This window comes from Anguilla rostrata, chromosome 4 (assembly GCF_018555375.3).
Source record: "Anguilla rostrata isolate EN2019 chromosome 4, ASM1855537v3, whole genome shotgun sequence".
Taxonomy (NCBI): Eukaryota; Metazoa; Chordata; class Actinopteri; order Anguilliformes; family Anguillidae; genus Anguilla; species Anguilla rostrata.
The window spans coordinates 7,844,717-7,861,872 of record NC_057936.1 but is presented as its reverse complement, the minus strand read 5'-3'; the positions used below and the strand labels follow the sequence as shown (position 1 = coordinate 7,861,872).

General features: G+C 42.9%; 1 long non-coding RNA gene across 1 annotated transcript in view; it reads left to right on the top strand.

The window, feature by feature from the left end:
- Positions 1 to 8,942: 8,942 nt before the first annotated feature.
- The window catches only part of LOC135252377 (uncharacterized), a 42,535-nt gene continuing 34,321 nt past the window's right edge, over positions 8,943 to 17,156 (top strand). Inside the window, exon 1 of the long non-coding RNA XR_010329406.1 lies at positions 8,943 to 9,376. This is a non-coding gene — a long non-coding RNA (uncharacterized LOC135252377). The remainder of the gene's footprint in view (positions 9,377 to 17,156) is intronic.

Sequence of the window (17,156 nt, the reverse complement as noted above, 5' to 3'; positions counted from 1 at the left end):
TGCTCTGTATAAATAATGGATGCCCGGTCGTGTCTGTTGTTTGTACGTATGTGGGTGCATTATATTTTTTATATACCGTGATGTCATAACCGATGGACCACAGTGGACGATATTGTATTTCAAATTGTGTCATGTACAAGTATTTCTGGGATACCTTTATTAAAAGAAAATGCATTATGGATTCAGTGTGTCATTACTCCTGAAAGGATATGAGGGCGGGTGTAACTTCCAACGAGGGGTCACAGAGGTCCTAATAATGCATATAAATATTCTGAAGTCGAACAGTGACCCTCATTCATTCTGAAAGTGAACTGCACAGACTCTCACATCATTATCCTGTGTTGCGAGTGCTTGTATACATGGGCTGAGTGGAGCAGAATGCAATTTAAAAAAAATATATATTTATTACCCATTTTAAGATGTGGCAGTTTGAAATGCATTGCCGTGCATTGTGGGTAATTCCTGCCACCCTTGTGCAGTGGGTTTTGTCATGGTCCCGTGGGCTGTTTTTGTCAACGGGATATTGTAATTCTTTCTCTTTAGCGGTGGTCTGCGAACATCTCCGTTTCTTTCTTTATTGTAAATGGTAAATGGACTGCATTTATATGGCGCTTTTATCCAAAGTGCTTTACAATGGGTGTCTCTCATTCGCCAGAGCAGTTAGGGATTAGGTGTCTTGCTCAAGGACACTTCGAACGCCAGGCGGTTGAACGCAACCTCCGACTGCAGACAATCGGTCTACCTCCTGAGCTATCGCCCTATGTCATGGATTACCGCAATAGTTCTGAGTAGCATTGAGCGTGAGATACCGTAGATTAGAACCGACTCCACTGGTCAAGCAGTGCTTTAAGCTAGGCACATTTCGGGGGGGGGGGGGGAATCGGACTCTTGAGAATAGCCCAAATTCAATAATTTCGCTGTGTAACATTCGTCTTACACGACATTATACAGTTGCTTTTGTTTCTCGGTCCCTCCTGGCATTGTTACTTGCTTGCTATAAAGGATTTTATTTTGTTTGGCACAATGAGGTTACAAATAAACACAGCTACTCTTTCAGTATTCATTAGAATCAACTGCAAATCGAGTAACGAGTGCCAGTGTAATTGGCAAAACCACTCCGCTGACTGCGCCTGCGGGGAAGTTCAGTCGTCATAACATGGGGGTCTGGGTACAGTGCAAAAAGAAGCGCTTCCTGAATGTGTTTTATCACAGTGTTCTCTGGCAGACATCACCGAAGCAACACTTTAATATCACAAGCCCCTTTTCCAAGAACACAAGAACATTTTTATACCACTTAATGACCCGCCAAAAAAAAAAGAAAAGAAAAAAAAAAAGAAGTCCAAATGTCTTCAGGCACAACGGCAAGCGTAAAATTACAACTTTCTCTTTACCTCGTTTTTTTTTTTTTTTTGTCTCATTAGTCTCCCCTTTATAAAATGTCAGGATCTTGTGTTTCAGTGAGCAGCTAATAGCCCTTCTAGCGCACTTTGGTGTCTTTGGGTGAGCTAAGCTCTATTCAGCGCTGAGCAAATGAAATCAACCGGCGTGACAGATCCAGACGTCCCCAGCCTTCCCCCTTTCCAAAAAATGGAACATAGTTTCGCCTTCCTGGCGGATCCACCTGTCTGGAAAATGTCCCAGCAGCCCCCTCTTTCCCTCATTACTGTCCCCCAGCCGCAGAGCAGCGGCACCTGCTCCCTCAAATTACCGTCGGCTCCTGCAGCAACCTCGCCTTGACCTTCGACCTCTCTCTCCCTCTCCCCGTCGTTCTCTCACCTATCATAAAAAAAAATGTGTGTCAACACTTCGCGGCTGTTATTTTTATTGTCTCTTAGCCGCCCGGCAAGCCGCCTGGTGAAGTCACATCATTAGGAGGGGCTTGCATCTATTGTCGAGCGGTTGGTTCGTGATCGACGCAAGAAAAAAAAGAGATAGATCCTTGTGCATCTAATGATAACGTATAGCGTTCTGCATGCTGAACGCTAACAATCCTGTTACTCAAGTTTAAGTCCCTGTGGATACAAGAATGAATCCAACGGGGACACGAGCTGCTACATGAGTACAATGTAAATGAAATGTAATACGCCACAACCACCACATCACATTCTGGCTTGGGCCTTACATACCTGTCAAAACTGCTACATCTTTTATCGCCAACGAATGACTAAACCGTAATTATCCCTGATGGGTAATCCACTGTAAAGCCAGTTTTAGACATCACAACCCAAGAAGGAGCAATGACCTCATAAAAACAATGACCTAAAATAAAAAAAGATAAGAATAAAACAGAGAGGCACCATGGACGACCTGCTCGATTGCTAAAATAAACCAAAGTACAATGCTAGACAAGAAGTGGTCTCTGGAGTTCATTTTCATGATTCACAATTTTCAGCTTTCATTTTTGGCATCTAGCAGAGCCCTTATCCAGAGAGACTTGCACTGCAGAAATTCTTAACATGCAGTCCATTCATACAGCAGCTCAGTTTAAGCGGCTGTATGAATGGTTCAAGGTTCAAGGGTCCAATGGCAGCTGAGAACCTAGCCCACAACCAGTACCCTCACCATTATACCTGTGACCTTGATGTCTTGCCCTTTAAGCTGTGAGGTCACAAAGATGTGATTAGAATATTCTTAAGGAAACATTCTGATGCTGATGTAACAATCACCACTGGTAACTGTAGGCAGTGGAGTTCTAGAACACTGACTGAGAATTTTGAAAAAAAAAAAAAAACATTACAAATAACTTCCTCTTCAAATGGTTAAAGCTTACAGAGATACATCCTGTTCCAGATCAACCAGAATTAAATTCTATCGATTTCCTGCTCTGACAAGAATTTGATGTAAGACACATATAATTTGAGGAGATACCACAGGATGCAGTTGCACTGAGTTGAAGCAGCTCAGCATGTTGCAAGTGATCGTATTGTCTTGAGACATGTATGTGGGCAGCACATGAGTGTAGCTACATCTAAATTTGAGTCACATGACGGGAGTCGGTCTGTTCATATCGATGGATGACAGATGTCCTGCTTTCATCGGGAAGTTGTCCACCACACACCTCACCCACACACAGCTTCTTCGCCCTTTATAGAGACTCTGTAGAGTCAGGCCTTTAAAGTTGCTTCACAGCTTCTGATGATGGTTAAAAAAAAACTCTGGGGGAGTGCATCCTTCACTACCTCCTCCCCCCTCTCATTATAACATGAAATGGCAGTCTACATTGATACAGTCACAACAAGGATAAAATGTAACTGAAAACTAAACAGTGCTCTTGAAGTGCGCTTGCTAAATTTCACTAGAGAGGACGTACTCTCAAAAACCAACCTTTTGTCTTCCCTTGCATTTTGCTGTGACTGTGACTTGTTGCTGTGATCTTCTGCTCAAAAGTAAACCAAAAAATCAACAGGAATTCTGTTTCCCAAAGACGCACTCTTCCTGGCGCATTTTCCCGCTCTTAAATCGACATTCCCGGGCTCAGCAGCCCGCGATCCGTTCCCATTAGGCTGGAGTGTGGAGGTGGTGGCATCCTCGTTAGCGTTGTTTACCCAGCGCTTGCTTTGCGTGGGCATCTGATGAATGCCATTTCTCTCTGTCAGGATTCTCGCGCTCAGTTACCCCCACCCCCACCCCCCACCCCCCACCCCCTCCCTCCCGGGCTGCAGCAAGCTTGCGCTACAGGCCCTGCGATATGCATCCATATGGCAAATGGGCAGGAGACAGATGTGAGCTCGCCTCGCTTCCCGAAGCCAGAAATATGTTATTAAAGGGACTGGGGGATAATTTTAAATTTTTGTTTTCATGGAACGGAGAGCTGAACTACAGAGTCCATCACAGTGTTAGTATATGTAGAGGAACAGATTATGTCCCTTATTACGTGCATACGCGTATTCGTATGCATAATCTCGTCAGTCTGCCTATGTCCACTGTAAATGTACTTTATAGTGGTTTGTATGATTTTTTTTTTTTTTTTTGGGGGGGGGGGGTAACATGGTCCTCATGAATAAAAAAATAATAGTAGGTCCCCCATTTGAAATGCCCATCTCACTGTATCAGCATCCCCTGGCGTTTCAGAGGATGGGGGGGATGGGGGGGGGGGGGGGCTGAAGGCCTCCACACCAGCATTCACGTACCCCCAGATCCACAGGCTCGCTTGTTTACCCCGCCGCAATCCGCCACTAAACAGCTGTGCCAAAACAACCTACCAAAACAGAAGGGGTGTGTGCCTGTAACTCTTAAAACTTAAATCAGAGCAATTAAAAAAGCAGGAAAAACAAGGAGAGAGACGCGGCGAGCGAGAGGGACGTCTCCACAGGCTGAATCTTTCAGACGTGACGAGCCTCAGCTCCGCAAAAGACGGGAGGAAACCACGCAGCTTCGGCGCTAATGCTACAATAAAACGTGTTTTTTTTATACCCACACAGTTTCCAGCCTTCGCAAAGTTGATCATCCTTCAGGCAACGAAGAAAAGAAACAGCTTCAGCTGTCAGTCAGCTGTACCCTTTTCCTGCTTGCACTTCCTGTCAGAACTCGTTAGGGAAGGGAAGGGTAGCCTAGCCGTGGTCTTTAAGAGTGACATCCCGCGGAGCTACAGGCTTTTTTGTCGGAGACCCCACGCCAGAAGACTGACGGCTTGCTAAACGGAAAGGCTGAATGAAGTCAATAAAGAGATTTAAAGATACGGCCGCAGGAAACTGAGTCATAGATTATTGTGCCCTTGTGGAGTTTTAACTCCAAACCCCCAGCCCACCCCCACTCCCACCCCCCCACCCCGTGTGTTTTGCGGCTTTTTCAGTGCAGATGACAATCTGTGAGCAACAGTGTGCCAAAACTGGGGGTTGGAGGTGGTGTTGGGAGGGGGGGGGGAGCTCATTCTGGCTCCACAACTGTACTTCAGTGGAATTTTTCTTTTATATTTTCTATTTTGTTTTCCTTTCATGGTGCACAGTTACAGGTGCTAAGGCAAAAAACAAAAACAAAAAAAAAACAACAACAACAACAACAACAAAAAAGATAAAAATAAATAAACCAACATCGGCCACATTTTGGCTTTTTCTTCCGATCCCTCCCAGGTCTGCGTTTGCTGGAGAGCTTTCCAGACGCGCACAAAGGCGGTTATGAAAGTGCCGGCTTACAGAGCCCCGGCTGAGGAACCTGTCAGCGCTGCCGAAAGGCGCAGAATGCTTCAACTTTTATTCTGTTTATTCTGTCTGCGCTTCTCTTCAGCCTGTCAATCAACGTCTGTCTCCGCACTCCATAGTCTCTGAGCGTGTGTTGAGATGCATATGAGACGTTACTGTCTGACAGACCTGAGTGAAATAATTATTCCAGAATACTTTAATCCTTTAAGACATTCATATTACTAATAATAAATATTATTTGTATGACATCTTATGTGCATGTCATTTCTGGCTACTAAGGTACTGAGCCACATTTAACACATGGAATACATTCTGCTTTAAATGACAGTTCAGAGGAATCAACCAAAATAACACTTTTCTGAAATTGTACATCCTATGCCCCCTCCTCCTCCAAATGAAAGCATCTCAAATATTCATACCCTTGTTTTGAATACTTTGTGTCCCCAATCCACTTCCACTTCCAAAGATGAGATCTTTGACTCATTCAAAATTCTTAAAGATCCTATTGGGGGTATGAATAATAACTGTGACACATAACTGTGGAAAAAAAATTGTTTTTTTTTAGCATGTGATGCTAATTACCTGCATTCTTTGTTTTAAATAGCCTTCTTTGCTCATCTTTATCAATGTGGTCATTTTGTATGCGGGACAAATTTTGAAGAGGACACAACACATACAAAATATTACCAAATAATACACTAAATAATATGCCAAATATATATAATAGCAATGACATTTTAAAATGATACAATTGGCCTGCTGGTTTCATAGCAAAGAATACAGCATGAAGCGTGACAGACTGTATGTATGACTCCTACACCGTCACACAGAGAACAGCTGTTGGCATAAACTATCTACGCAGTCAGCTAGGACCACAGCCATCCTCAGGCTACGCAATTCAAGTTTGAATTTAATTATAATTTTAAAAAAAAAATTCTTTCGGAACAAATTTTAATTGTGCAGCATTGTTATTTAGGTGTCTGTGGTGGAGGTTGGTTCCCTGGTCCCCAAATTGCTTCCGTCACCCACACCCACCCTCACCCCCCCCCCCCCCCTTCCTCCTCCTGGGGTCTGTGATCAGTTCCCACCAGCCCCCCCCCCCCCCCCCCTCCATTTTTCTCAAAATTTCCAGCTTGAGTATTCACCCCCAAGCACTCTCATTGAGCCCTGCCAAAATCCTAGAACCCGGCTCCGCAGTCACACAAGAGGAAGCAAAACAATAAATATTCCCAACGCAAGAATTTTAAAAAAATTAAAATGAGGCTGCGGATCAGAATGAACGGACCAGCATTCGGTTTCAAAGCGAGCGGGATTCGCGAGGAGCTTTGTCCGATCGAGAGCATTAACAGCACTTCATGGGGACATTGACCCCGGCTTCAAAGAGTGCCTCAGCACGAAGAAACACAGGGCACAATATTGCAATTACGGGGTCTAAAAAGGATCATTTAGGATGGGAGAAATGCAACCATGTCACATAATATTATTGAAATGACACTGTCTCTAAGGGATATATAAAGATTTTTAAACCACAGAAAAAATGTATGAGATTGCTGGTATACATAAAAAAATATTGCAGAAGAGATTGCCTATGACTGATGGTCTATGACTAATGCTACAGAGAACAGAGGTTTTATCAGATAGAAGTTTGTCCTCTTGGGTATATATTTTGATAATCATGACTTCACAAATATTGAGTCATCACTTTACATCACGCCCATTTTTATTCCAAATTTCTCAGTTTGTGGGCGGGAGTGTAAATATTTCTCCAATTAGTTTAACAAATCAAAACTTTATTTTGTCAATAAAGCAATATAAATTCATGAGAGAAAAACAAGATTAAAAAGGGATGACAGTCTGCCATTGTATTCTACAACAATTTCGGCTCGGTTGTGGTGATGGAAATGCTGATTTAATTTAATTATTGAAATGTGTTTTAAATCAGTTCTGCCGACGCTTTCTCATAAATAATGACGCTTCCTTTCTCATGTGTGAAATGTATGTATCTTTCTTTCTTTCTAATTGCTTTACCCTTTACTTCCTCACAAATTCAGAATGTCAATTAGGCGTGCGTTTACATGCTGCGCTCATTGCTGAAGCATCCGCCATGGACCCAGAAGAGCGCAGGCAAGCGCGCGCTCTCCTCAGACAAAACCCCAACGATGTCAAGTCGCCGCTTCTCTTCGCACACAAGTGAACAAGCCGAGCTTGCACAGACGTGAGTTGGAGGAAGACGCTTCACGTGCAGTTTTAGCAAGTCGACTGCGGGCAAGTCGATGGACCATCCAGGGCAGGCTCGTGCAGAGTGGTGCGGGGGGAACAGGGTGCCAGAGCAACAGCCCTTTTTGCCCCAAGTGCCCAATGTGCTCCTTTGAATTGATTTTGAAAAAAATTATATTTGCATTATTATTGTTGCTGTCATTCGTTTTCTTTCAGTTATTTTTGTAAAACATATTATGTGCAATAACCGGTGTCGATTTAGATTGCTGTCGATTTAGATTGCTGTGCCCAGGGTTCTAATTATGGGGGGGATTGGGGAGGTCTGACCCCCCTAATTAAGACTTGGACCCCCCCAAAAGAGGTAAAAACAACAGGTCGGTGGGGTCGAAACATTTATATATCCTTCTTACCTGTAATCGTAAATATTACAATATATTTCCCATCAGTGGCATCACTAGACACCAACCCCCAACCTGTTGTTATTACCTCTTTTGGGGGGGGGGGGGGTCCATGTTCTAATTAGGGGGGTCAGACCCCCCCAATCCCCCCCGTAATTCAAACCCTGGCTGTGCCCCTTTTCTCACTTTGATCACCTGTTCGTCAAACGTCTTTGCTCAGCCCCGATCCAGGTTCACCAGTGAGCGGGGAGACACAGTTCGGCCTCCCTCCATAGGTGGCGCTGCAGCCGAAAAGAGTGCTGCCCTACAGGGGCTGGTCGCCAGAGCAGGATCCGGCACAGCCTGGATTCAGTACCGGCCTGTGCAGTCCACACAGGGGAACGGTGCCTTAACAGCCCGAGCCACCAAGCAGCAGACTCGCCATCGCCATTGTTTGAAGGTAACTTTGAATTCCAAATTCACAGAAGTTACCATTTTTTTTTCAAGTTACAAACAGGATTTTTTTTTTCAGCACAAAACTGAACAATGAATATGTAACAGTGATGCACAGAGAGGTGCTGAAGTTTTGAAACATTCAGAGAAAAAGCCACTCCCATTTAAATATTCCCAGGAAAACTATCCAGTTTAAATATTTCCACTACAAACCAACTGAGAGCAAATCCCAACGTTGTAGATAATCAATAATTACAAACAAATACTCCAGTTACCATAGTTTCTGTAGTTTTTCCAGTTTATTTCAGGAGCAGACTGACGAGTACACGTATTACCAGTTCAGAATGAGCTACGAAGGGGACGACATTCTCATCTCTGGGTCTCTTGGTTGCAGGGAGCAATATATGAGGGGCTGTGATTGGTTGGGGTATTACTATGGCAACCACAGACCTTAGGAAGTACAGTGAGGGGTTGAAAAGTTGACTACTGAGCAAAGGAATGAGAGAGAGAGTGAGTATTTTTAATAATGCGGTTTCACTTCACTTCACATTGTAAGAAATAATAACTTTATTTTATCATTTGATAAAATGCTTTTGTTTGCTTGGATAAAATGCTTGTCAGACAAATTAGTCCAGACTCATATTAAGTGGCCTTAAAATTTAATTCATGTTAAATATCATGCCTCGTGATTATTATTGTTTCCTATTCAATGTGATCACAAGCACATCTGAATATGATGTATTAATAATTGTTCATCTATTTCAATGCATCTACGCAAGCAACGTTTTCCACGTTTCCCTAAACTGGTTTATCTGCCAAGCCTTTTCAATAACGGAAGGCACCACACAGACACCACTCTATCTATGTATTTAATGATTCGGTTTCATGAATTTTATTTAAATCGACGATTACAATTCCAGCTGGACTCAATTTTGTAACGTCATTAGCCACGCCCAACTCGCCCAACGCCCAACTTGATTGAAATGAAAACCCCCGGAAGTCAGGTGCCAGCGATTTAATGGCCAACCGTGGGACCTACTGTAAGAAATAGTTCGAGATTAATCATGAACAGGATGGACCGCATTACAGCCTTACAATTTTGAGCCAGCTAGGCGTCCAAATGACCGGCAACGCACCAAGAGGAGGGTAATTAACGGAGGAGAAGTTGTGGGGAGTTGGACAGATGTCCTGGTGAGTGCCCAACCGCAGCCTATAGGCGCATCACAGCAATGATGCTAGCTAAACTTTGCTAGCTCACGTCGTAAGCACTACAGGTGAAGGTACTGCTGGCCAAGTGTTTTTGTAAAACAATAATAAAGTAAACCAATAATAATAAATAAATCACGGAGTCATATAGCTCACTAGCTTCCGTAGGCCTGTAGCTAGCTAAAACCGTAAAACATACTACAACAATCCTGAAGTAATTAGCTACAGGAGAAAGCATGCTAGGAGTGGGAGATGTGAGACGAATTCCAAGAATAACTCCAAGCAGAGGTGGATCTTCTGTCTCCATAAAAAACAGAGGTTTGTACGTCTCATTTGTTTGTTTCAGTTTAATTACAGTTCCCTTCACCATTTCACTGAAATGCTGTGGGATTGCTATGACTTGCTAGCTTGATTTATCACTTTTGGCACGTGGACTGAATAGCTTCTGTTACATTCCTTGGCTGAGAATCCCTTATGATATGTCACTGGGCAAAATAATAATAATTTTGAATGGGGTGCGGCTTAATAAAACCTCAGCATCCCTGCATTTCTGCCCTTAAAACCAGCAGAATATATATTTTTTAAATATGTTTTTAAATCATTCTCTTTGTCAGTTCAGCATTGTAAACACCTCAAGAAATATAACCTGAACATTTCTGTTTAATCCACCTCCTTCCAAGTCTTGCAGCCCATGATTTCTCACCCTACTGTGAAACCAAAATATCTGATGCACGCATCAAAGCCTGTCTTAATGACATCTTCACCCGGATGGTCAGCCGGCATCTTAAACTCAATCTTGCCAAACACCTGATGTGCTCTACCATCCAGCTGTATCACCCCCCCCCCCCCCACCACTCCTGGATCTGTCCATCAGCCTTGCTAACACGACGGCGTCCACATCGCTGACTGCCAGAAACCCTGCTTCAGTCCCAGATAACCGACACCTTTAACTAAGAATACATTACAAAAAGTAACTCAGGGCTGCTGACTTCTTCTCTACGACGCCCCGCAAAACCCGCCCCTTTCCTGGCTACGTACGCTGCTCGCCTCTTTATTTAGGCCCTGGGGCTGTTGTCCTGGCTGGACTGCTGCAGCTCCTTCCTCGCTGGTCTGAAGAGCCGCCAGGCCCCTCCAGTTCATTGCGAACGCCGCTCTCGGTTTCGTCCGCTGTACGCTGAAATGCACGCGTGTCACGCCTCTCCTCGTCTCCCTCCACTGGCCACCGGTGGTGAATGAAATGCAAGTCCCGTATTAATTCCGATATCAACAATACTATTCCTGGCCTGTGGTGTGGCAAGAGGAACAGCATTCTTACCAGCAATCTGTTATCAAAGATTAAATTCCTGTAGTTGATTATAAAACATGAAACTCCTGAGGTCTATTATCAAACCTTACATTCCTGCAGTTTATAATCAAACCTCACAGTCCTGAAGTCTATAATCAAACCTCACACTCCTGCAGTCTATTATCAAACCTACAGGCCACCTTACAGTCCCCTCCCTGCGGGGGCCCTCCTGTCAATCACATCTCTATCATGCCCCCCCCCCCTCCCCCCATTGGGGAAATGGACTCTCCACTGTAATCAAAGACAGCAGAGCTACTCTCATTTTTCCACTGCAGACCGGAAGTGTACTTATGTAACCAGACCCTTGGGTCACTGAATGCCGAGCGTTTTGCCTGGCTTCAATAGCCGGGCCTATGCCAAATCTGAAACTATATCCTCGCACCAATTTGCTGCCTAATAATTCTATATTATCAAATCAAATAAAATCTTATTTTTATTTGTATAGTGCTTTTTTTTCTTTTTTTTTTTTTTTTTTTACAGAAAACTCACATAAAGGCGCTTTACAGAGTAGCAAAGAAAGAGCAAGAAGCAAGCCCATGAGGGTAAAAAGGTTTTTTTTATATTATTTATTTATTTTTTTTAAACTTCCCACTGGGGAGAGAAACCGTCAAACGGTGGTGAGGGGGAGAAAAACAAAAAACTCCCCAATGGGAAGAAATCTCAGGAGGAACCTGGCTATGGGGGGGGCCATCCTCCACTGGCCGGCCTGGTGTAAAGTAGGGTTGGAATAGATTTAACAGAAAATGAATGGATGTCTTGTCCATTTCCCGCTTGCACCTGATGTGCTATCTGGTTCTCTGCGGCAAGGTGATGTACTGACGACGGCTGTCGGTCGTGAGCCCGATGACTGTGGAAGACTGTGTACGTTTACGGATAATTTTAAAGTAATTGCACAACGTCCGTCTGTTCGTCGGCAGCTAAGATAAAGATGTGTTTTGCTGCGGTTACAATAAAGATATTCGGCTTGAGAGGTAATTCAGCAGGGCCTAGAAGAATATGTACTGTACGTGGCTGGATCGAATGTGATTGTATAGAATATGTAGTTTGGATGTAAAACAAAAGGGTGTACGATCAGGGCGGTTGCTGCCTTGTTTCAGAGAAAGCGGTAAGCGCTGTACTGAAAAATGAACTCCACGTTGTTTGTAATAAAGAGTGCCTTATCACCGTAATCCATATAAGCTCAGAGTGGCTTATTTATGTTTTTTTTGTTGTTGACTCAAGCGGTGTTTGTTACCTAAACTCTGTGCACACTTACGTAAGTTGCTCTGGGTAAGAACATTTGCTAACGCTCTGAATATAAGACTTTACTGTTGATACACGGCTCCGATAGTCTTGTTGCGCCTGACAAACAGAAATGTGTTTCGAACCAGATAAACATCCATGTTTTTTTTTTTTTTTGTTTTTTTTTTGAGGCGGGGGAGGTGGGGGCAAATGAGCACAGGAGGACACTGTTTTCATGGCCAACCAGTTCATAAAATTTGATGAAAATCTATCACAAAGCACATCGTATAGGCTGCCCGGCAGGGTTAAACACATACAGGCCACGGGGGTGTGCAGTGTGTGCTGGGCCACCCGTGTATGTTCAGAGGCTGAGCTGACCATGATCCTCTTTGACAAGCTATCAAACGCGAGCACAATCTATTACCCCGCGAGAGTGGGAGCAGAGCCAGCGGGGGAGATGATGGGCAGTAGACCAGGGGGATACTCCCCCCCCCCAGCCCCCATCCCCTGTGCGATTGAGCCGAGTCAATGGCGGGTGATTTTTTTAGCAGGCGTTCAGAAGGGCCGCCACATTTTTATCACACCACAGCAACAGGCCGATGACCAATGAGCACAGCTTTGCTCGACCTCAGTAACCTGCACCTACCCCCCCCCCCCCCCCGGGTCGTCCTGCCTGTCATGTAATGTCAGGCACAGTGACCCCCCCCCCCCATCCCCTCACCCATCCCCTGCCACCCCTCAGGAACTGGGATCTCCCAAGTGATCTCTGGAATAGTCATGGTTCAAAGTGTATTGAACCTGGAGGCACTGACTGTGTAATCAGATTTTGCCTAATGTTACCATAGCAACTGAAGGTGGGGGACTTCTTTTTTTTTCTACGACTAAAAAAATCATTTAAAGAAATTGGACAATTAAATAAATGTGCGTGTGTGTGTGTCCAGTTAAATGCAAAAGACAACGACACCATTTTTGTTTGGCTCTGTACTCCAGAACATTAGATTTAAAAAAAATAAAACAATTAATATGAGGTTAAAGTACAGACTCTCCGCTTTTATTTTAGGGTATTTACATCCATATGGGGTGATCCATGTACAAGTTACAGCCCTTTTTATACATAGTCCCCCCATTTTAGGGCAGCAGAAGTGAGTGGATACATGAAGAAAATTTGAAATACAGAGCAAAATAAAAATAAAAAAGTATATTAAAAAATATATGTGCACTGTTTATACCGTAAAATATACTTTAAGTACATGCACACACGTAGAGGAGCTTGACTTGTGTGCAAAGAATGACTTCTTCGATTTGCCCGTTTAAAAAAAAAAAATCACTTTCACTTTGAGCCTCACCCCGTTGTTTTTCACTGTCCTGCGCCCTTGGAAATAAAGTTTCACAGCTTGCCGTTTCGCAGCGACTCTTCTGTTCGTCGAAACAACAGGTAGAACTCTGACAGCGGCTTCGAGTTTTTCCAGCCAGTTCTGCTACACCCTACACCTACACACTCCTTTCAGCCAAATGCAGGCTGGTGTTTTTGTTGAGGGACTTAATGGGCCCGTCTCAAACGTAAATCGGTAATTCGGGTCGCGTGAATGTTTTCATTGCCTCGCTTTTGTGGGCACGTCTGCACACCGGCCCGAGAAATTAATGCATTTTTATCAAAAATCGTTTTTTTTTTTTTGTTGCGCTTTCACTTAAATTCTTTAATTCATCACCTCTTTGTTAAACCTTAAAATTGGAGGCCGTAAACAAACGTTTTAAAAAGCGACTAATAAGTAGCTAATCCCGGGCTAAAAAAAAACGGGATTTTACAGGGTTGGCTATATCGGTGTCTTTTTGAAAACCTAAATTGAAATGTGAATCGTGCAAAAAAGAAACAAAAAAAAAAAAACAGCGTGGCTTCTGAGGACATATTTGCAGATGCAATCGCCATGGCAATCTCGGGTGGATTTTATTATTTATTTGTTTTGCCGGTCCGTCAGTGCGCCACCTCATTTGTTTGCTAAATTTAAGTGAACTCTTGATATGTGGCCAGGGCCTGTAATTTGCACGAGGAAATTTGCTCTTCAAAAAGAACCTTGTTTTCCCATCCGAGTACAAAGGCTTCGGTCCTATCTGAATCGGTGAGTCTATCAGTGCTGATGTTATTGGCCCAACAGATGAGTCATACCGATGTAGAGCTGTTTCCAGCAGCCTGACTGTGGCAGAATTTGGCATGTGTAATGTTTGATTACTTAGTGTTTCATCATGTTGCAGAGTTCCTTCGAATTCAATAGGCTTACCTGAGAAAGTTTTTAGTTGGAACTGTGACGAGGTTAAAACAAAGAACACTGGATTCTGTAGGATTCAGTGTTGCGGCAAATGTAACATACAACATGAAGACAATTCTGCATTTTCACTTTCAATGTGTTCCTTGAATGATGGCCAGGTATTCTTTAGTTCTGGTCAAATTTTAAAGGTGTGGAAGAGACAAAATGAATGCATAGGTCCATTTATCCTTCCAGTCCTGTTCTGATGTTTGAACATTGAACAGCCACAGCATTAGAGAGGTTTTGCTTCAAACACATGTAGACTTCTGTTTGTGACCGTTTATTATTATTGTCAGGTGAGCCATAACTTTACTGTTGTTTTCAAGTCACCGTCTTTAATACAGAAGCACTTGGTGCGGAGGGGAGCTTTAAATTAAGTAGGGGAGTAGAATTGATTTCATTTTTTGATCAAATAGGAATCTGCAGCAGTCGTGTTTGCTGACTGTGTGGACAGCGAGTTTCACTTTGCGGTTGAAATTGTCTCCCAAGTTATTTTTGGAAGATGAAATTGAATTTGTGACTATTTGGCAAAAGGAGAGGAGAAATCTGAGAAGTTTTTAACAAGTTTAATGGCTTATTACATCAACTTGAAGAATTATTAATCAGGTGTCACCCTTTTAATATGTATAGGTAATACACAGTTTATGGGAGAGAAAATATGATATATTGATGAAGGCCGAATTTACCAAAGGTGTGCTGTGTTAAAATGCACGCAATAAATATGGCGGTTCAAATGTATCGAACTGGAACACCTGCATTTAGCGTACATGGCAGGTAATGGAAGCAGGTGGGAGTTTTGTAAGGTTTTTTTTTTATTTTTTAAATATATAAGTCAGCGTTCTAGAACTCCATTGCTTTCAGTTACCAGCAGTGATTGTTACATCAGCGTTAGAATGTTCAGCCAAGCACATAATATTCTTATCACGTATTTGTGACCTCACACCTTTAAAGGTTAATGCGCTGGAAGGCTATTTCCTGGATTCCCCGGTGTGACGGTGTGCTGAGCGTGTGGCTAACAGACCTTTCCTGGGAGCAGTAATTGTGGTTTTGTGGACGTTATTTCCCATTTCTCTCACGTTACCTCTGTCACGCGCCTGCGTTGTTTTTTTTTTTGGATGTGTTTTCGTATTTTTTTTTTTGCCTTTTTTGATGCATTTGTAATTGTGTCTGATTTCACTGGCCTTTTGAAAGTGTCATTTGATACTTCCTTTTACATGGGAGATTGCACGTCTTCTTTCCCTCAGTTTTCAAGTAATCAAATAGATTTTTTTTTTTTTGTTGCCATTAACAGGATAGTGTAATGTACTTAAGCGAAAGTATTATCAAAAGGGTTCTCTGGTTTTGTGGTTACGTGACAAAAAACATTGATCCCAGTCAATGTAAATTCAACACCGGTGAATACTCTGCTCCCTTAAATGGAGAGGAATGTGTCACGCAGAAAATCGACCCTTCTTCGAGGATAACGAAAACCCTTCAGGTAGAATGAGCAGAGCTGAATGGCTGGTACAAGGTACACTGACACACATCCTGATTAGAGCTCTTTGCTGGAAACCTCTTTTGTTACCATGACTTCCCCTTGTGTTTGATTTTCTGTTTGTTCCCTGATGATGACAGGACATCTAATCAGGACTGAGAAACTAAGATGGCGGACAGATTCTTTCTTGTCTGATTTCGGTAATTTACTGTAATCTTTCTGAAAGCAGACGCTCGTGGATGTTTTACTGGCTTCTCCAAAAAAAAAAGGAAGTATTTTAACATTTAACAAACTGAAGTAATTTATCTAAACCGGTTGCAAGGCCATCAAAACAAGGCATGCGCTTTTTAAAAATCCTGATTATGAAGTACTGGCAATGGCATAGACTACGTGTGCTACATTGGGGTTAGCCAAGTCTGTTTGTGTCAAAACATCTCTCTAACTAGAGTTCCTCCCCTCTAGACATCTAGATTCTGGGTTTTGCTCAAAAGTCTTGCATTTAAAATTACTTAAGACTTTCTCTGAAGATATATTATCCTTGCAAAAAAAACTCTGGAAGCATAGCCTTGCTTGAATAAAGATTATATTGCACTTTCCAAAACCAGAAAAGTTTGAAAGTTAGAAAACAGATGCAATCGTTGGCTTTAGATATCTGATAATAGGACAAGGAGTGTATGCACAATACACTAAGCATTTGTATCAATGCAAGTTGTCACTTCTCCTTTGATTTTGAATATATTTTCCAATGGTCATTTGTTTGAGACAGTGGCCCATAAAGAATTTGGAGAATATTTTCAATGTGTCTTGATATTGTTGTTTGGAACGTACTGCGAGGGTCATTGTACAACTGCGTTTTGTGTTTCTTTGCCCAAAGCTGCTTCTGGATAATTAAACATGGGGGGGGGGGGAGAATTTCTCTTTTGAAAGACAAAGATGACGCTATCTTGGTAGGTTGACTCAAATGCTTACTGTGGGTTTATTTAAATGAATCTGCGCTGCTTCGGTTACTGAAGTCCGTGATGTCATTTCCTGATATTTGAAGTCTGGAGGAACTCTGCTGTTGGCTGTTGCTCTTTGTCACGGCCTCCTTCCTCTAAATATCTTTCAGCAGTATTTCCAGATAGGGCTTTTTTTTTTTAATTGCTGGGTCCAGTGGATATAAGAAAGCAGGTTCTGAAGTAGAATATGCTCGCTCGGTGAGATGCATTCTGTGGACTGGAGTCATTTATTAATAAAAAATAAAAAAAATACATGCCATTGTCAAAAACCAAGACGTACACTAAACGGCCGTTCTCTTGAATTCATACACTGTCAAATGAAGGGAATGTTGTATCCCTGAATCTTAGGGTTATGCCCCCCACCCACCCAACCCAACCCAACCCAACCCAACCCGAATCAGGGCTACCCCCTGTAGCCATTCTA